At 25.5% G+C, this 23,029-nt stretch overlaps 1 protein-coding gene across 1 annotated transcript in view; it reads left to right on the top strand.

Annotated features, from left to right (window-relative positions):
- The first annotated feature begins 290 nt into the window (after positions 1-290).
- Positions 291-23,029, top strand: part of LOC122512725 (neurochondrin homolog) — a 28,294-nt gene continuing 5,555 nt past the window's right edge. The window contains exon 1 of the mRNA XM_043628755.1: positions 291-424. The gene's annotated coding sequence lies outside the window, so the exon portion shown is untranslated. The remainder of the gene's footprint in view (positions 425-23,029) is intronic.

The raw sequence follows: 23,029 nt of genomic DNA on the forward strand, positions 1-23,029 counted from the left end.
ATAAAATAATACAAAAATAAACAATAATAAACCTTATATTTCACGAAACCAAAATTTCATGAAATTTTAGATCCTATTGAAGAAAGGACTTTACGTTTCTCACATTTGAGGTTTCCCTTCTACATATTAAACATATTTGGAGGTTTGTCGTTTCATAACCATTCTTTAGTCAGTGTTAGAAGTTTGAACGTCGTAAGCAGCATTGTTTTGAACTCTGTTCTTCTACTAGTCCCATGAGGTCAACGTATATTTATCAAATAGCAAGCAAAAAAATATTACGCAGAGATCCTTTTACTTTTACTAAATTATGGCGACCTTTTCTTTCGGACAAAACAATGGGCTTAACTCATTAACTACCATCTTTTTCGACTTGGACAACACTCTTATCGAAACAAGAAAAGGAGACAGTTTAGCCTGCAAAAAGGTATAAGTTTAAATTATTTCTTTCACTTTTCCCTCAATTTCCTTTAACCTTGTATTTCTCATTACTAACTAGAAATGGGAAATTTCAGTATGTTTATCACTTCTCCAGAAAGAAAGAACAATTTTCAAAAATAAAATGTCAAGTTACAAATTATAACCTAAAGAGTTTCGTCTGCTATTGTTTTGTATGTACATTGGGCGGCACATTTAAATATATTTTTGAAGGAGTGAAATGTAAGGTTTTTATTTAAATCAATTAAAAAGGGTGAATTAATTTTATTATATTACATTACAAGTTTTATTGTTTAGAATAGAAAGATAAAAAATTTGTATGATTAAATAAGACATTTTTAGTTATTATCGTTTAACGATATTTAAATTTAATTATTTTTTAATTACTTTCAATTCCTTAAAAATTCTATTTATAACATTCGTCGAAAGAATTCAATTATTTTTAATACAATTTTAATGTTTAGTAAATTTTTCCACAATTATTTAATTAATTATTTTTTCGATTTTTGGAAGACGTATAAAAGGTAAAAAAAACTCTCTTTTACTTTTTTTATAAAATAGATGAGTTCTAGTTCGCCACCATCATCAGGTCATTTTAATAAAAAAAAATTTTTCAAATAAATACAACACAATTTTAAAACTAAAATTAAAAACAATTTTTACCTTGTTAAAATCAATAAAATTAACATCACGTCAATAAATTAAAAACCATAAATAAACAAAATACAACAAAAATATAAAATATTTAAATTTACAAATCACAAACATATTAAAACGAGTGATTAGTCAAACTGACTGAGCCGATGACAATTATCGCGTTATATACAAACGTTGGGATGAATGATTTGATAGAAATTTTTTTTATTGAAGTGACCTGATGATGGTGGCGAATCAGACCACCAAAACGTCTATTTTATAAAAAAGTAAAAGAGTTTTTTCTTTTACCTTTTATACGTCTTCCAAAGATCGAAAAAAAATATTAAATAGAATTAGTCTTTAATCTCCAAAACATTAAATTATAAAATTTCATTAGGGTCAGTCCAGTGACTTTCGTCTGAAAGTCGTTGCGACTATATTTTAAAAAAATCTAATTTTAATATATCAAGGCTCGAACTAGGTCCGTAAATACCGTAAAAGTCCGTAAATTGTATGATATAATTTGGATAATTTTAGAGAAATTACAAATGATTGTAGGAATTCAATTATTTTCAAATGTAATACAATTCTTGTCAAAAATTCAATTATGTTCAAAAATTTTTTTAAATTCTCGTCAAAATTTCAATTATCTTTAGAAATAATGAAATTCTTCTTCGAAATATCAATTATTTTCAAAAATTATAATAAAATTCTTGGAAAAATTTCAAATAATTTCAAAATTTTTCCTCAATTCAATGATTTTTAATAGGTATCTATACTATTCTAATAAAATTTTCCAAAAGAATTCAATTATTTAAAAAAAATCTAATAAAATTCTACATAAACCTTTAAGGGGTTACACTACCCTGAATTTCATTTTTCAAAAATTTTTTTACAGTTAAGTATATGTATTTTTATACTATAATTAGTAAAAAATTGTATTTTTAATAGTTTTGTCAAAATTTATTTTTGAAATACCTTCCAATTTTCAGGCGTTCAGGGTGGTGTAACCCCTTAATTACACAGGTCAACAAAAAAAGACTTACTTTTTTTATGAGATATCGGAATGGTTTCCGATGTATTTTTGGACGCTGAACACGATCCCGTCTTCAAAAATTGCCCATCACGTCAGGATTTTGAGAAAAGTGGGGGTAAAGACCCCAAAAACGCTTTTTTGAGGATTTTCAACATTTTTTCTCTTTAACCTGACGTGCTAGAGACTTCCACAAGGTCTTAAATTAAAGATTGTAAGGTGCACTACAAGACCCATATCCATAAAATAAAAAAAATTAAAAGTTTTTTCAAAAAATAGGGTTGAAGACACCAAAAAGGTGAGTAACAATTTTCAAGCGAATCCAAGCAATTGCATGAAGTCTATTAAAGCAATCCAAAAACACACCTTTTTGGTGTCCTCAACCCTATTTTTTGAAAAAACTTTTAATTTTTTTTTATTTTATGGATATGGATCTTGTAGTGCACATTACAAGCTTTAATTTAAGACCTTGTGGAAGTCTCTAGCACGTCAGGTTAAAGAGAAAAAAAATGTTGAAAATCCTCAAGAAAGCGTTTTTGGGGTCTTTACCCCCACTTTTCTCAAAATCCTGATGTGATAGGCAATTTTGGAAGTCGGGATCGTGTTCAGCGTCCAAAAATACATCGGAAAACATTCCGATATCTCATAAAAAAAAGTAAGTCTTTTTTTGTTGACCTGTGTTATTTTCAAAAAATAATAAAAATTTTACAGGAATTTCATTATTTACAAATTTTTTTTTAAATTTCTTCGCAATATCCAATTATTTGCATAAATAATAAAATTTTTACAGGTATTTAATTTTTTTGGCAAATAATAAAATTCTTATTAGGAATTCAATTATTTTGATAAATAATAAAGCTAATTGCAGAATTTCAATTATTTTTAATACAATTTTAATCGAATTCCTCGAAAAATGTAATTATTCTTAAAAATTTTATTAAAATTTATCAAAGAAATTTAATTATTTTAATAACCTTTGCTACAATTTATTTATTAGAATTTAAATATTATTTTTAATAAATTTTTAATTAAATTTCTTTAAAGAATAAAATTATTGCATTCAAAATTTTTTATGCAATTCTTTGCGTAAATTATCAACTATCTTTATAAATAATAAAACTCTTCTCTAAAATTGAATTATTTTCAAAAAATTTAATAAATTTCTTGGCAAAATTTCAATTATTTTCAAAAATTTTCCCTCATTTAATTATTTTTAATATCTACTATTTTAATAAAATTTTGCAAAAGAATTCAAATTATTTGAAAATTGATTGATACAATTCTTTAAAAGAATTCAATTTTAAGAAACATATGTACTTACATATAAATATTCAATAAATTTTCAATAAATTGTTTTTTTTGTATTTAAATAATGAAATTCTCGTAGAATTTTCTCATAAAAATTGATTTAAAAATGGATTTCAGTTAAAATTTTAGATTATAATTCAATATTAAAAGTATTAGAGCGTAAAGTTTTAGAAATAATTAAATTTTGAAAAGGTTTCAGATTCAAATCTTTGAAAATTTGAATTTTTCATATTTTTAACTAACAATTTTGTGGAATTAATTTTTTTGAGAAATTTTAATTGCGGATTTTTTTTTTATATTATTTGAAGCTTTTATTTTCTAATACATATTTAATTAAAGAATTTACAAATAATTGAAATTTCGTAAAATTGAATATTGTAAAGAAATGGATTTGAAAATTGTCAAAGAACTTTTTCGAAAATTATTAAAAATAATCGATTTTAAGAAGAATTTTAGTTAAAAAATTCTGGAAAATAATAATTGAATTGAAAATGATTTTATCACTCTATCTTTAATTATTAGAAAACATGAAGTAATGACTCGGAGTTATCGATATCTTCATGTTTTTTAGTTATAAACAAATCTAATTTATAGTTTTAAGTAAAATGTTCTCTTATATATTTTTGTCAGTAATTGGTCCGTAAATGGTCCGTAATTTTTCATTTTTGATCTGTAAAGTCCGTATTTTTAAATACATTCACTGGTTCGAGCCCTGTAAAATTCTTTGAAAAATTTCAATTATTTTCAAAAATTTTCCTCAATTCAATGATTTCTAATAGGTATTTACTATTCTAATAAAATTTTTCAAAAGAATTCAATTATTTAAATAAAAATGTAATAAAATTCTACACAAACCAATCATTATTTTCAAAAAAAAAATAAAAATTTCACAGAAATTTCATTATTTACAAATTTTTTTTATAAATCTCTTCGCAATCATTCAATTATTTTCATAAACAATAAAATTTTTACAGAGATTTAATTATTTTGGTAAGTAATGAAAAAATTCGTCAAAAGAATTCAATTCTTTAAAAATTTATTGATACAATTCTTTATGAGAATTAAATTTTAAGAAACATGCAATTATTTAATAAATTGTTTTTTTTGTATTTAAATAATTGAATTCTGGTTGAATTTTCTAATAAAAATTAATTTAAAAACGGATTTCAGTTAAAATTTTAGATTATAATTGAATATTGTATAAAGCATTAGAGCATAAATTTTTAGAAATAATTGAATTTTGAAAAGGTTTCAGATTAAAATCTTTGAAAATTTGAATTTTTCATATTTTTAACTAACAATACTGTGAAATTGAATTTTTTTATATTATTTGAAGTTTTTATTTTCTAATATATATTATATTTATATATATACATTAGATTCACATACATATAGGAAAATTAGATTTTCTAAAAATATGGTCGCAACGACTTTCAGACGAAAGTCACTGGACCGACCCATTAACTTTAAAATTCAAAGACACATTTAAAAAGAATAGCTATAAAAAAAATTAGAAAACAAAAAAGCAAATAATATCAACAATAGACTTGCGGAATGCAACGATTAATAATATATACATAGAAGATACTGAATTACTTTTAAAAAAAAATTTATAATGTTTTCAAATTACACAAAGTTTAAAACAATTATGCCTTTCACTTATATTTAAATGAATACTTTGGGCGCATGCATATCCCATAAAAATTATTTGTTAGAATATTTATTGGACAGAATTTTATTAGATAGAACATTCATATAGCTGATTTAAAAAATTTAGAATTTAAATTAACGCGAATTTTTACTTACTCAAAAATATGACTTAAGACCTAAGTTAAATGTCAGAAATTTTATTACATAGAATCTTATTTTGTACAAATTTTAATTTGCAGGAATTGTTATTTAGTAGAACTCCTAAATTGACGAAATATCAATTTACAGAATTTCCATTTGTCCGAACAAATATGCGTCAGAAAGATTTCAGCGCCAATTTTAAAATTGACCAACCACTATTTTCTTGGTAATTTCTGATTGGTCATTTTTAAAATTGTCGCTGAAATCTTTTCGGTAAATTAGGAGTTCTACTAAATAACAATTCCTGCAAATAGAAATTGGTACAAAATAAGATTCTATGTAATAAAATTTCTGACATTTAACTGTTCTAACTCACTTAAATTCTGAGCTAAATTTGTGGTACACCCAAACCAGCTTGTTGGAAACACAAAACTCGCCTGCATAAAGCACAACTTAACCTATTTGTATATTTTACAAAAAAGTTTGTGTTTTCTATAAGAAATTTTTTTCCGTGTAAAAATTCGCATTAATTTAAATTCTAAATTTTTTAAATCATCTATATGAATGTTCTATCTAATAAAATTCTGTCTAAATAAATATTAAATAAATATTCTAACAAATAATTTTCATGGGATATGCATGAGTCCCGAATGCTATTTAAAAATATTTCGTTAAATTAAACATTAAAAATTTTTGAAATACAACATCTGTACAAAGACTGATAATCATTAAAAAAAATTTTAATATGATTTTTATAAATAATAGGTATTATACAATCCCGTGTGGAAAAAGCCACGTTCGTGCCCCACAGCTCCGAGGCCCCCGTTGGGGGCCCACGTGGAAGATCCATGAGGAGAAATCCACGAGGGCACTAGCAGGGGCCCCGTTCTTTGCCCTTACGGTTGCCCTGCTCAAAAATTTATCTAAGTTTCAAAAAAAAAATTTTTTTATTAAAAAATTTTATTTCAGATAGCATTAAATTACATTTCAAAGCACCTGAATGAATGCCCTGCTCAACAATTTTTCTAAGTCCAAACAACGAATATTTTTTACAACAAAAAATTATTGTTTACAATCATTTTAAACAATGAAAAACACGTTTTTAACAAATATTTAATGTTACTTTTTAAAAAATATAAAACTTACATGAGGGCAAATCCTTGAGGGCCCACGCGAGGGGCCCTCATGGATCGCTAACATCATTTACCAGCAAAAATTTCTAAGTCCAAACAAAAAATATTTTTTTACATAACAAAAATTAATGTTTATAATGATTTTAAACTATGAAAAACACGTTTTTAACAAATATTTAATTACAGGGTGTCTAGCGTCCGGGAAAAACGGGAAAACCGGGAATTTAGTTCGACCGGGAAATTGCCGGGAATTAAAAAAAATATCCGGGAATTTTTGGAAATTTTCTCTAATTCATTAAAATATATAAAAAAAATTTCAATTTAAGGTAGTTCTCCGGCTGCTACTCTTTTAAAAATTGATTTTCGATAGATTTTCTTCAAATTTTGAAGAAATATTTCTTCGGATGCCTTTTCAATGTGATAGAAACTTCAAAACCTTTTGCCATGTCAAAAAACGAGATATTGTGGTTGACATTTTTTATTTTTAACATAAACGCATGGAAAAGTGAAAGTTTGAACTTGAATAAGTCAAAATTTAGCATCGCAAAGGGTTTTGAAATTTTTACCACATTTAAAGGGCACCAAAAGAAACATTTCCTCAAAATTTGAAGAAAATAAATTTTTACAAGAGTAGAAGCCAGAGAACTACCTTCAGTCTTATATTTTTCAAAAATGAAAAAAAGATATATTATAAGTATATAGGCAATTTCACGTTAAATTTCAGTCCACATTTTCAATTAGAATGAAAATATATTATTGTAAATCTATTTTTTCATTTTTTATAGGTAACCAAATTTTTGGATTTTTAAAAGTAGACTCTAAAATCTATAACTCTAAAACTATTGAATTTAGAAAACTTATCTAATACATACTTACAAATAATAAGGATAGTTTGCAAAAAATATTTTTGTCCCCCTATAGAATAGAAAAGTAAAGGATACGTATACCTTTTTTCTAAAAGGAATAAATAAAATATAAAGTAAAGAAGAAGAAGGAGGAAATCTTTACTTTTCTTTACTTTATTATACTTGGCTTAAAATGAAAAAGGAGTTATACACTCCATATACTATAAATAAAATATACTTGTGACGTAGAATTGACCGTATATTACTATTATTTATATAATTGTTGCATACATTTTTAACATTTTAAAGTCTTCAATTAAAAGTTTAATTATAAATCCTAATGTTTTTAACTTATTGCAGTTGAACCTCAGTGACTTTTAATGTAAATATCTAAAAGAAGACATAAATGCCATTGGGTATTGCAAAATAATTCAGAAATAATCATTTATCCACAAATATAAAAAAAATAATTGCAATTTCTATTATTTGAACTTTTGATTATCTGAACCAGATCCTGCCTGAATTAGTTCGTATAATTCAGTTTCCACTGTATTTAAAAAATTATGAAATTTTAATAGTATAGTCATTAATGTCTTAAAAATAAATCCGGGAATAATTTAGTTTTAGGTCCGGGAAATCGGGGATTTTGCCGGGAATTTGAAAATCATAATTCGCTAGACACCCTGTTTAATGTTACTTTTTAAAAAATATAAAACTCACATAAGGGCAAATCCTTGAGGTTGATTTTAAACTATGAAAAACGCGTTTTTAACACAAATGTTTTGACATTTTTTTTTTTTTTGAAATGATGAAATTCATGAAATTTATGATTGAAAAATATGAATTTATGAATATTTATGGTCTATTATTATATTATTAATATTGTTATTATTATTATTAAACTATTTAATTATTTGTCATGGTGTATTAGTGTCAATAAATAATTTATTGAATCATCAAAAGCAAGTCAGCAAGTCACCTACAATAAAGCAATATTTTTCAAGTAGGTCCCGTAGCATAGTGGTAAGAGTGTTGTCTAGCAGTTAGTAGGTCGTAGGCTCAATTCCTGCTTACGTCAGATTTTTTTTTTTTTTTTTTGGTCACGATTTAATTAAAAAAAGTAAAAATTGTTAAATAAGAATGTTATTTATCAATAATTGGACTAATTTATTATTAATAAATAATTAATTTGTTAATTTAATTGAAAATAAAGTTAAGGGCATTTTATGAAATCCACGAGGGCACCGCGTGGAAAATCCATATGGAATCCATGAGGATTTTCCTCGAGGGCACCCATGAGGGAAAGCATGTCACGCCTTCGAGGGCTCCGCGTGGATTGCCCCTACGGGTTCCACATGGCAAGAGGGCAATCCACGAGGGCCCCGCCGGGGGCCCTCACCATTTTTCTGCACGGGATATCACAAAAATCTTATTTTAGAATATGTTTAAAAAAGTAATTTATCAAATTTTAAAGCATAAATAAATAAAAATACACAAATTGAAGTTTCAAGCGATAGTCTGTGCTCCCTGCAATTAATTTTCATTAAATATAAATTTATCGTTAAACGATAACAAAAAATATCTTATTAAATAGTATAGATTCCTGATCTAGCCGGATAAATAACCTACCACATACGTTGTATAATCTATCGTCATTATTCATCCCGCTGGCGGGCTAAATAGACAAAGCGTTTTTATATTTTTAATTTTTAAACTTGTTTATACAATAGAATGCAGACCTTTAAAAAAAGAGTTAATTAACACTCAAGCAATTAAAATAATAGGTATCTTTTAGAAAAACAAAAATATTAATTCTCAAGAAAAAAATAACAATAAAAAAATGTATTTATTTATACAATTTACATAAGATCCAAATATTTTGTCATCACATTATGTAGAATTGTTTAAAAATGATTCCATTTTTAATGTAATATGGCTTATTTTCTTTAAGAAATGATTCTCTACAACGTTACCGATCACATTTTTAATCAAGAATGCCGTTCTGAAAATATGCTTTTTTGTAGAGATGTGCAAAAAGCTCGAATTTACGAGCCGAGCCAAGCCGAAATTTTTTCGAGCCGAGCCCAAGCCGGCTCGATGTATCGAGTACTCGAAATTTTCGAGTACTCGAATGGATTCGAGCTTTTAAATGACAAAAAAAAACTATTAATATTTAGAAAATTTCGAATTTATGCGAATTAAAGTCAATAAATCTTCAATTTCAAAGTGTATTTCAATTTGCTAATTATAATATATGCGAAAATTATATGATTTTTCTCTAAAACTCGAATTTACTTAAGAGCTCGAAAAAATTCGAGTACTCGAATGCACTCGAGTACTCGAAACGTTCGAGTACTTGAAAAAATTCGAGTGCTCGAAATTATTCGAGCTTTTTGCACAGCTCGGCTCGAGCTCGAACTGATTAGGCTCAGCTTGGCTCGGCTCGAAAAATGAAAAGCTCGAAAAAGCTCGATCGAGCCTCGAGCTTTTTGCACATCTCTACTTTTTTGTTTAAAAGAAAATTTTGCCTTTATTTAAATAAAACGCATATTTCAAAAAGTATTCTTGTTTTTTAAGATAAAAGAACAGACCTATGTCTAAAAAAAATGTTTTTTCAAACATTTAAATAATTTTTCAAGGCTCAAAAATTGACAATAATAATTTTATATTAATAGCGTCAACTTTTAAATGTTTGAAAAAACATTTTTTTATCATAGGTCTGTTCTTTTATTTTAAAAAAGCAAGAATACTTTTTTTTGATATTATAAATCTCCTTACAGAATTAGAAAATCGTATTCAAGTTTTGACGCTTTTTTTACATATTTGCCGCTTCTGTCTTCTAAGTTTTCATGATTCTTAAAAAGAAAATAAAAAAAAACTCTTAAAAAAACGTTCGTCACATGGGGTGACCCCCTTAAAGAAATACTTCAAAACAATTTACATTTTGTTTCATTTCATAAGAAAATTTTAATAGTACTCTGTACGATTGGGCATCTTACCATGCCCGTTTACATTAAATAAATAAATAAAAATTAGAAATGTTAATAAATATTATTGTTAAATATTTATGTACACCAAAAGGATAGACTACACCTGCGCGTTACTTTAGCTATATGTTATATTGTTTTTATTTTAAGGGGTTGTTCTTCTCCATCAAAAAATTTTGTCCTTTCATATTTATATATATTTTACTTTAGGTTCATTTAATGAATATGTCTCCTTTTTATTAAAAAAGCAACTTATTTAAATTGTTATAAACAATATTAGTTAACAAATAATTAACTTTGGTTCCTCTGCACGGAAAATAATTTTTTTTCACAGTGACTTGTTAATTTACGTTCATTTAAAGACTATATATGTTTAAACAAAAGTGAGTATATAAAATAATTTATTGAATAATTTTAAACAATGTAATATTTATATATTTATATCAAATGTTCATATTAAATGTTTATTGTTTTAATATCTTTTCTTCGTAGTTTTGAACATTAAAATAAAAAATATAAGTATTTAATATTGTGTTTACAAGCGTGTTTACAATTATTCAACAAATTATTTAATATATTCACTTTTGTTTAAACATATTGTCTTTAATGGTGTTCCGCAGTGATCGCCTTTTAAAAATGGCTGCTCAAATGTATACTTGATTTGAAAATGATTTTTCTCCCAATTCAGACAGTTATTGCAAAATCGGAGAAAATACAAGATATCCTGAATAGTTTATCTTTCATTTGCGTGCAAGAAGTAAAAGATATATTTAAATTTACAACGACAGGAAGTAAAATAGGAAAAAGTTAAACAAATGCGCGATACATAAAATTACCACCAGAGGGCAGCACCTAATGGGCACATCTAATTTTCTCATTTTACTTCCTGACGTCGTGTATTATATTGGATTTTTAATTTCTTGTGCACAAATGAAAAAACAAAATTTCAGGATAACTGGTATTTTTTCCTATTTTGTAATAATTGTCCAAATTGGGAGAAAAATCCTTTTGAAATTATGTTTACGTTCAAGCAGCCATTTTTAAAAGGCGACCACTGTTTAAAATTGCGCAACACCGTTAAATAAACATAAATTAACAAGTCACTGTGAAAAAATATTTTTTGGTGCAGAGGAACCAAAGTTAATTATTTGTTAACTAATAATGTTTATAACAACAGGCTTCGAAGTGACACACTTTTCCACTTTTTTGACACTTTTTTTGGTCAAGCCTACTTTTTGCTATTTATTTTGTCAAAAAGCTACTAAATGCTACTTTTTCCCAAAAAAAGGTAAAAAAAATTGACAGAATTCAAGAATTTTAGTTTTTTTTGTGAATTTCGTAGATTTCAAAAAGCCCGCCAAGTGAATTAAATTTATTATTGGACGCGTGATTATAATATATTCTAATAATTACTAATAGTGGATGTTTATTAAATTACAACTTTTGAACTTTTCGAATTTTTCGTATCTAATTTTATTATTCTTTAAGCTTCTTAAAAAAATTAAAAACTAAATTTTCCATTTTTCACCATATAATTTGTAATAGTAATACCTTTTTTGACTTTATAAAAGTTTCATCAAGTATAGAAAAAATCAATTAATTAAGAATAAAAACTTAATTCTTTTGGTTATATAAATTGTTTGATTAAAAATCCAAAATAATATTTATTTATATCGTGACTATTTATTATATGTTTATAAACTTTTTGTCAAATTTAAAAATATTAATTGTATTTTCAATAATACAGTGTTTTAAGTCGGTTATTGTTCAATAATAAAAACATTTATAAAGATTTAAGATTAATCTAGAAAAAAAATTATAATTTTTTTATTAGAATTAAATGACTCATAATTTATTATTGTACAAAATTATGGCTATGTGGATTCTAAAATTTAAAAAATTTATATGACTAAAAACAATACCTACATTTTTTCCATTTTGATAGTTGTTATTAGTAAATTACTAAAAAATGTTTACGTTTCATTCTTAAAAATTAGATGGCTGATAAAAAGTTATTATTTGGTTTTTAAAAAATAATGAGAAAGAAGGTGTCAATTTTACTTCTCAAAATTATGAGCCTGTTATTAAAAAACAAATTCTTATGAAAGATCTCCTTTAAGTATTATTAACAATTACATTTCATTATGTGCAAAATGTTATGAACAAGTGCGTTTTACATTCTAATGTAAAATATAGACAAAAAAGCTATTATATTTTCATGTTTTATGTTTATATCAAAATTTAATAAAAATTTTGTGAATTCGTATTTCTAATATTTTTTTCTTTTAATTTTTTCGACAACATATATTCACTTAATTTTCTTACTTAAAAAACTAATTTTACTTTATTTTTAATATGCTACTTTTTGCTACTTTTTTTCAATTTAGAGGACACTTTTTTCTTCCAAAATGCTACTTTTTCATACTTTTTTTGACCTGCTACTAGACTTCGAAGCCTGTAAAACAATTTAAATAAGTTACTTTTTTAATAAAAAAGAGATATATCCATTTAATGAACCTAAAGTAAAATATAAATATGAAAGAACAACATTTTTTGATGGAGAGGAACAACAAAAATAAAAAAATACGTTTTTCATATTTTTCTATAAAGAACGAGAGAACAATTTTTTTCGATTATTTTATTACTAGAGACAAGATTTTATGACATTGAAAATTTATAAACTATGCTATGATAAATCCAATATTATGCTGAAATTCTGCAGTGAAAATGAAATTATGCTTGAACAATTTTAATTTAGTTAATAAATAATATTGTGAATCGTAGTTACTATTTTCTATTTAAATAAATATGTAGTGGTGTAATAATAGTAAACATTTTACTATTTACCACAAGTTTGTTTCAAACTTGCTAAAAAAAAGTTGTGCTATCTGTGTCGAAAGCATTTGCATAGATAAAAATAACTTTATTTTATTTGTAATAAAATATTAATGAAACGAGTTATATGAGCCTTAATTGTCGTTTATTTTTAATCCTCCATCCGTCGCATGGTGAGAAGTTTCCTCCCCCAGTTTCTTTTTTTATTTATAACTCTTAAAATACAAAAAATTATCATTCCATATACTCAGTACCTTTCACAGCACTCTTCTTTTTATATTAAAACAATGGGGATCCTCACAGCCAAACTTGACCAGTAGAGTGCAGCACTACTATAAGATTTTATGGCGCAAAATTTTAAATGTGATTTGTTGCATAATATTAATTAAACAATATAAATGGTTTTTGTTCATGTAAATGAAGAATAAAATCATTAGATCAGAAATATTGGTTATAATAAAGTACGGAAAACTATTTAAAGATGTTGGGAGATTCAAAATTAAAATGTGTTTACAATATTTTTAATAACAGGCAACATAACCTCAATTTTTTTTATCTATACTTTTACGATACTGTGACTTGCAAAACCGTCTTTTTTCCTGTGACACAAATTCCTCACCCAAGTAATTCAATTTTTAACTTTTCACAATTCCAAAAAAAGTATTTATTTACTTCGCCCATTTGTTTGTAAAACAAATATGACTTTTCGCGAAATCAAAAATTAAGCGCTAGACAAATCTTGCTATGGTGCTGCCATCTGATATTAGCTTTACATATAATGATCCCCATTTTTGTGTTTTTTAATATTTTTATTTTTTTGTTATTGAATTTGAAAGCAGCAAATGTCGGGAATTTTTGACCCAAACTGAGGATTAATTAATTGTTTTTAAATTAATTTTTTATTTAAACAATTACCAGAAAATGAAAATTAATTTTACTGACAATAGGTTGTTTAGAAATTCTAATGAACATTCCAAAACAAATTTGGTATTTTATAACAATTTTGGACTAATTTATGATGGTGAGCAGTATGCTCATCTGCGACGGATCGCGTTACAAAAAAGATGCGACGGATGGAGGATTAGTCTAACTGTTAAATGCTCTTTAATTTAGTTTCTCAATATATAGTAAGACATCTATATTTAGTAATATGTCAGGGAAACCTTTTAAGGATGTCATGGAAAAGTCAGGGAATTGATCTTTTTTAATTTGTTAGACACCCTGTATAGATTTTCAGTAGCTTCAAAAAAAATTTGTAACTGGATCTCTATCAATTAGATCGCTAATTTTTTCCGAACTGCTTTTCACTTTCATTCGATATTCTACATTTTTTCTTTTTATTTAATTTATTCCCTTGGTAACAAATTTACTATGACCTACACTGAGAAAACTGGAGAGTCAAATTCAGAGGTTCAAAAAGTGTATGTTTCCTTTGCTTATGAAGAGAGTTAAATAGTCCTTCTAAACTAAATTTAGAATTGATAATGGAAATCTACTTGTATATTCTCTCCCATTATATCTGAGGGTTAAAAGTTGCGCAGAAAATGTGTACGATCTGATGCGCGCGAAATTATTTTTCTGACATTTTATGTATTTAATTTAGGGGTTAGGTTGCCATATTTATTCATTTCGCGCCGGATAAGGAAGAGATTTCTCAAGATGGTTAATTTGTCCCTCTGTTATAAACTCATTTTCCCTCCAAGAGAAATGGCACGAATATCTGTCAATGGTGTATTTGAACATTTAGATTGTTATCCAATAGCTAACTCTCAAATATGAACGATTTGTCCCTCCAGATGTTTAGTCCAATACTCCAGTTTTCTCAGTGTATAAAAGTAACACAATTAAATTATTTTTTAATTACTTTTGAAAATTCTAAGCACTGAAAAATATTGTTACTGAAGAAGTGATATCTCCAAAAGTGAAATTTTACACTTAATTTCATATACTTTTTCAGATTTATTTACTTACATAAATTTAGCTTTTAAGAATTCTTTAATTTTTTATATGCATATTAAAGTTTAATTTCTTTTACAATAATGAAAAAAGTTTTGTAGAAAAGAGTATTTACATATTCTATATAGGATATTGACCAAGACACTACACTAATGTTTACACGGAGAGAAAATTTATTACATATATTAACACATATCATATATATTTTGTAAAAATTTTTACAGTTTAGGGAAAAAGTGCACCAAACCGAAATTTTGGTATCAAAAATACTAAACAGTGAAAGAAATAATTTGAAATTTAGTAAAGTTAGATTAAAATTCTTGATATTTGATATTATTATACTAAATTTCATATTATTCCTTTCACTGTTTAGTATTTTTGATACCAAAATTTCGCCTTGTCGCATTTTTTCCCTTAATTGAGAATCACTTTTACAAAATTTAATATAATTATCTTTGCGTGTACCATGTAATTTTTTTTCGCTAAATCCGAATTTGAAGTCTGAATTGTCTGATTGGTTCAAAATTTTAAGAAAAACTAAAAAATAAACAGCAGTAATATTAAAGTCAAAAGAGTCAAATTTCTTTTGCTAGTTAGTGTATTCTTAATGTATTTTTTACCGATAAATCCCTATTCCAAGCCAGAACTGTCAGATTCGCTTAAAATGATTAAGAGGGACTCTATGACACTTTTTCATGTCAATGGCGAAAGAAATATTTATAGGTGTCCTAACATTTTTTTAAAGTTATCGTCAAAAAATTTTTTTTTCAAAATTAAAAATGCAAAACAATGCAGTTAAACTTTATGAATCGGGCTGAAAATACTTTCATTTTATGTCCCCCGAGGAGACCTACAATTTAAAAAAAATTGAAGCTTACAGCTCTTTCTGATTCTGAGATATTCAGGCAAATGCCCAGCAAACACTGTTACAAATCTGTTACAGAACTGAGACAAATAATTGAAGAACTTGTTTTGTAACTGATTGACTCACTGGGTACTTAATATGTCGTAGTCAGGAGGATGTCACATTTAAGTAACAGATCTGTTATATGGTGACAAAGCTACTTGTAACAGTTCCAGAACAGTTACAAATATCTGTTACTCATATCTGTCGAAAATATTGTTTGTAAATCATGTTCGAATAGTGTTTCAGAGTGTTTTTCAGTCTCAATTGAATATTTGCAAACATAATTAAGTGTGTTAAAATGACTTTTCTAATGTCGCCCTAAAGTCTACATGCGCATTTAATGCCAATCATTAAAAAAATATTTAAATTAAAACAAAAAATATATTTCATGCTTCTTTCGCATGTCATACATACTTGGAATGTTTATACCTGTAGAAGAAAATTTGTTTTGCTATTTATCTAAATATTTAGAATCTCTACCAACTGCGCCACGGAGGCTCATGAAAGTAAATTTACAATTTATATACATACGTAGGAACTCTGAAAATATGGTTTGTAACTTAAAAAAAGGGATACTGTATTTGCAACCATTGTATAATCATGTTATGTATAATATACATTATATTTAATGTTATGTTATTTAAGAATGTTAACTTTCAAAGTTAAAAGTATAAGGAAAGACTTAAAACTTAATTTTTAAATGAAAGATTAATGCAATAAATTTAAGCTTAATTAATAAAATTCATAAATTTTTAGAAAAAATTTAGAATTTTACAAAATTCTTTACCAAATTAATTAATCAAAAAAAGTTGCCATTACGAATAACAATAATGCCAAATGCGATAATATCAAACAATTAACGAATAATAACATTACACCATTAAAACAATATTATGAGACTTTTATACATAATAATATTGATGAAATAGTTATACTCAAAAAAATATATTTATGGTACTGCCATAAATATGTCCAATTCTCACATATTATATTAGTGGATATAGAACAGCCATACAGTATTGCTGTTCCAGCTATACGCAGTGTAGAACAGCCATACGTATGTGAGAGACAGTAATATGTATGTGAAGAACACCAATACTGTATTTTAAGAACAAAAATACAGTATTGCTGTTTCAGCTATACGTCCTAACCATACTCGTATGACAAAATCGACAATATCATTTTTATCAGTGTACCTACTTTTTTTCCATGTAACATCGAAATATGTTAAAAAATCACAATCGAAAATTTTGCTAATATAATCCTTCCTTTATGAGGAAGCAATAAAAAAATAAATAAAGAAAATAAAAAATTTAAATAATTATTAAATAAATAAATGAGTAATAAATTATTTATTTAACAGTTATTTATAAAAAAAATAGTTAAAATTATGCTTGTTGGATGCGGAATTGATAAGATTTACGATAGTAAGCCAAAAATTAAGAAAAGTTTATTTGTTTGTAAAGTATTGAATTTTTTACTAATTTTTATTAATTAATTAATAATTCGAAAACAAAAAAAACAGCATTTTTTCTTTCCGGATATTGAAAGTACACATATTAAGCTGTATTGAAAGAAAATGTTTTTCAAAGAAAAGTCAAAAATATTTATTATATTTACATATTATGTATTCTAATTTGTTAACTTAGAATAACAAAAAAAATAAACAATGAAAATTTCAAAATCGGCTTCTTAAGAATCTCTTGAGAATTTTATTAATTTAAGGCGAAGAACATCAAAATCCGATAAAATTTGTAGGCTTCAGACAATTTTGAACATTAAATTTATTGTAAAAAAATCTCACTGTGTCGCGTGTGAGCTACCTGCAGGGGCAGCTTAATTATTTATTTAAACCCATCAAACTTGTCAGGCCCACTTTGAAACTTTTTGCAAAACCTTTTTAGCATTTTCAGGTATGTTTAAAAAAAATTATTATACCCAAAGATAAAACACCTAATTTGTTTATAAAATTTTTTTATTTTTTTAATAAAAAATGACAAAAAAATTTGTTTGTTATCATTATTCAAAAGTAGAGAGAAAAACAAAACTTTTTTCTCTTGTCAAAAAATGAAAAGAAACAATATTTTTTAAGTTATCTGACATTAAGGGGTTATACTACCCCAGGCATCACAGTTTGTCCCCTTATTTCAATTTTATCACCTTTTTTGACGATTTGTCACCTTTTTCCCCTTTTTTGCAGATTTGTTCCCTTTTTCACCTTTTTCTAATAAAAAATATACAAGTTTTTCTTTTTTTGAAATATTTTTCAAAGTGTAATCATAAAATTTAGACTCAATGTTATAGAATTCAGTGCGTTTTATTTCTGATTTAGATTATTATCACCACAACATAATATAAATATGTTTTCTTATGCTAATGATTTAAATAATATATGGGTGATTCTTCTGAAAGTGACATTTCTTATTTCTCGATTAATTTTATAAAATCTACTCTCTAATTAACCATTTTCTTTGTTAACCATTTTCATAGTAAAAATTTAGCACTTAGGGTAGTGGCACCAGTGAAAGAACATTTAAGGAAATGTATACTTTAGATATTTTTTACTTTTAATTGACATTCTTGAATTTCGTTTTAAACATATGGAATGAATAGCAAAATTTCTAAAGAATTTGAAGCCTTTGAAACAAATTTTATAAATATAATATAATATTTCAAATTTTAATACAGTGTCTAAAAATAACGAAAATTATATAAACAACGTTACAAATATTCTGAAACAATTTTGCAATTTACTATTATTCATACTTTCCTGATTACGCACCCTGAAATATTATTTAATTGCACCTGAAACTTGTAACCTTTTTTCTGTTTATGCTTCGTTCATTTGTCATGTTCATAACCCACCAAAAAATTAAAAAATTATTTTCAGAAATAACTTGCATATTGAATCAATTTTTTTATCATAAACTATATTTTGAAGAAATAAGGAACTAAAAAATATTTTTTTGATAGTGCTAAAAATTATAATTTGTGAAATATCGTGATAAATAATCAATTTATTCTTTTACTGGTATTAATTCTTTCACTACTGGTGCAACTACCCTATTTATAAACTATATTTATCAGATCAAGTTCGATTTTATAATTTTTTCACCATTGCAAGGGGAACATTTTCCGTAAGTTATAAATCAATTGAATAATTACTAACAAAATTATTATACGATTAAAATAGTACTATTTTCAATCGTTTAAATTCATTTACAACTTAACAAATTAACCTTTTTCAATTTTTAACTCATTTTTTTAAACCAAAAAAATCTTTATATTTTCAACTGTATATTTATACATATTCAAATTTCATAACAATGCTACTAAAATAATTATTTAATTAAAACTATAATTCACTGCTGTCAAATTTACTCGAATCGACATTTTTTTAATACTTTAGGTTGATTGATACAGAATTTTAGAAATACAAATTAAACGTATATTTTTAATTACTTTTTTTTACGAAATTATTATTATTACAATATTGTACAAGAACTAAATTAAGTTTGTATGTATGTTTTTTTGTTAAAACAAAATATTTAATATTTTTTAAAAGCAAATCATCCGTATTTGGTTCTGGAAAATTGTTGTTTTCTTATTGTGTTTATTCTTGAAATCTAATTTCACTTAAATATTATAATAAAATTCAACGCAAACATTTATATATTTTCATAAATAATAAAAATTTCACAGGAATTCAATTATTTACAATTCCTCAAAAAAAGTTATTATTCTTAAAAATTTTATTAAAATTTATCAAATAAATTTAATTATTTCAATAACCTTTGCTACAATTTATTTATTAGAATTTAAGTATTATTTTCAATAAATTTTTAATTAAAATTCTTTAAAGAATAACATTATTTTAAAAAATTTTAATGAAATTCTTTGCGTTACAATTCAATTTTTTTCAAAATAATTTTAATAAAATTCTTCACAGAAATCCAATTATGTTAAATCCAATTATAACAAAAATTCTCGTCAAAATTTCAAACATTTTTATAAATAATAAAATTTTTCTCCGAAATTCAATTATTTTCATAACTTTTAATAAAATTATTGTCAGAATTTTAATTATTTTTAATACAATTTTCATCAAATTTCTCGAAAAATGCAATTATTCTTCAAAATTTTATTAAAATTTGTCAAGAGAATTCAATTATTTAAAAATACGTTGATAAAATTGTTTATGAAAATTCAATTTTAAGAAACATTCAATTGTTTAATAAAATATTTGTTTTTATAGTTAAATAATTGAATTCTCGTAGAATTTTCTAATAAATGTTGATTTAAAAATGAATTTCCAATTAAAATCTTTGAAAATTTGAACTTTTCATACTTTTAATTAAGAATTCTATAGAATTAATTTTTTTTAATAAGTTTAATGGAATTTTTTTTATTATTTGAAGTTTTTAAATTTTAATATATGGGTGATTTGCACGTAACTGTAATATTTGTCGGCGTCACAAAAAACACATTCAAAATAAAAAATTTTTGCTTGGGTATGGATACATTTCACAGATATATAAAACCTATTCGCAACCTCAAATATGTACAAATAGATATTATAATTTTTGATAAATTGCGGAATTCCCTCCAAAATTTCAGCTCCGTGGCGTGTCCGTTTTTTAAAATTTTAAGTTAAAATTCAGAAATTTTATTGAAAACGCCGAAACTGGAAACGAGAATTTTTGTAATATGAATTATGTATATAGGTGAACAATTTGTACATAATTATAATGCATCTTCTAATACTTCTTATAAAATGTAAAATAGTTTTGTCCACAAATTTTTTCAATTTTGTAATAAGATTTTTTTTCCTTCCTGCTGTCATAGCGAACTTGTTTGATCTCACAGCGAACTTGTTCGCTGTCCCTATTTCAACGAACAAGGTTTGCTGTGGCAGCAAAATGTTCGCTGCCACAGCAAACCCTTTCTATGCGTGTTTATAGCACATTTTAATGTTATCTGAGAATTACAATCTAAAATAAGATCCATTAGCAACAAATATCAGTAAAAAAAAGGTTCAAAAATTGGAAGTTCTACACTCAAAAACAATTTTTTTTGTAAAAATGTGAAGGTCACAAAAAAAGTGATCAGTACCGTGGTATTACTATTCTTTTAATCTAAACACTCTCTGTTGTAATTATTACGATTTTTTTGAAGATTACAATAAAAACAAATTATCTGCCCAAAGAAAAGAATTATTTTGCAGAATTGTCGGAGTTAGGTTAGTTTAAATGTCAAATTTCAGCTCCGTGGTGTCACATAAAATATCAGCTCCGTGGCGCCTGTGGCGTACAGTGTGAAGGTGCAAATTCATGGATCAACAGTTGCTACAATAACACATATTATAGAAGAGGACAGACATAGTTGTGTCCTTTTATATTTCAGTGCTTCGGCAACCGTTGACTTATTAAAAAACACCTTAATATTCGAAAAAACACGCCTTTACTTTTGGTGCTTAATTTAAAATGTCTTTATGTCAACCATGTAGAAGCACAGTATTACTGTTGATCGTAACGCTTTCATTTGTGAATACTTTTCTGAAATTAGTTTTATGCGCTAATTTCATAATGTTATGAAAATAAAATTCTCTGGTTATGTCAAGCTGATAGTAAATAGTAAATATTTTTGCTGGGGCTATTTTGTGCATCAAAATGCTTTTTTTAACTCAGTTATTTATTCAAATTCAGAATTAAAAGAAAATCAACTTTTGCTTATGTTATACTTCCTTCTGAAGGTTTCCTATGAGTTAGTCAATGAAATAAATTTTTTTGTCGGAGTTGTAGTCATTAAAAGTTGTGCACAAAATAGACCCCGGTATGGGGCTACTTTGTGCATTGATCTTTCTGTTTTTATAATGTTACGTAAACATTTTTTTGATCCTTTCTTATTCATTAAATCTTTTGTGTAGATATTTCAGAGTAAATTAAAAAAGAATAAGATATTAAACAAAAAATTTTGTAAATATTATACAACAAAATGTAAAATAAAACATTAAGATTTTGCTAAAATCATGATTTATTAAAAATTAACAACCTTTCTTCAAATTTTATATTACTCAGAAAATAAATAACACTTTTTCTTTTTAAATATACATTTTACAATAATACATTATAATAATTATAATACTATCATTTAAACACATGTAAATAACTTTGAATCTCATCATTTCAATAGGAGCTTTTTTAAACGTTTTGAATATGATATTTTTCAAAAACTTGAAATTAATATTTTAAGGTTAAATGAATAACAATTTAATATCTAATACACTTTTCAAGTTATTAGAGAAACGAGAAACTCCGTGGCAACCAATTTTCGAAAATTTGTTATAATTTTTATATAATTATAGCTGTAGTAAAACCGTTCAAATTACAACTATATTATGCCCTAATGATGAGTAGGCCTGTGCGGTTAACCGGTTAACTGGTTATAAAACCGGTTATTGTCATAACCGGTTAACCGGTTATAAAATTTTTGAGCAAACGGTTAACCTTTTTTCGGTTATTTTGAAATAACCGGTTATTTAGGAATAACCGGTTATTTTGGAATAACCGATTGTTTATTCATTTTCTATTTTCAAAAAACATAAAATTAGTGTGTGCAATTAAACTCTATGTGCTTAAGGGGACCGTACACCACTTTTGCGTGTTTTTTCAACATTTATTTTTTCATAGTAAAATGTATCGAAACACTGGGCTCTTTTCACACATATTAACATACATATTGAGGATTAAGAAAAAAATATTTTTTTATTTATTCTGCCCTTCATGGCGACAAAATGGCGGCTGAAGTGATTGTCCGGAAAAAACTGGTTGACACGATATCTCTGCTTCAAAATGTCGAAAACAAAAAATCAAAAGAATTTCTTAAAATATATGTCAGTAAACCAAAAAAGAGTGAATTTGAATAAAAAATGAGAAAATGGCGGCGGTTTAAATTTTTTTTACCCCTTTTCCACCCCTAAAACGGTAAAAAAATGGGGTTAAAAAGGATGTAGAATGTTGGTTGTGGTTCAGGCCATAGCCACTGATATATATTTTAAGAAATTCTTTTGATTTTTTGTTTTCGACATTTTGAAGCAGAGATAACGTGTCAACCAGTTTTTTCCGGACAATCACTTCAGCCGCCATTTTGTCGCCATGAAGATC

The sequence above is a fragment of the Leptopilina heterotoma genome, unplaced genomic scaffold (assembly GCF_015476425.1).
Source record: "Leptopilina heterotoma isolate Lh14 unplaced genomic scaffold, ASM1547642v1 Lhet_125, whole genome shotgun sequence".
NCBI classification, from domain to species: domain Eukaryota; kingdom Metazoa; phylum Arthropoda; class Insecta; order Hymenoptera; family Figitidae; genus Leptopilina; species Leptopilina heterotoma.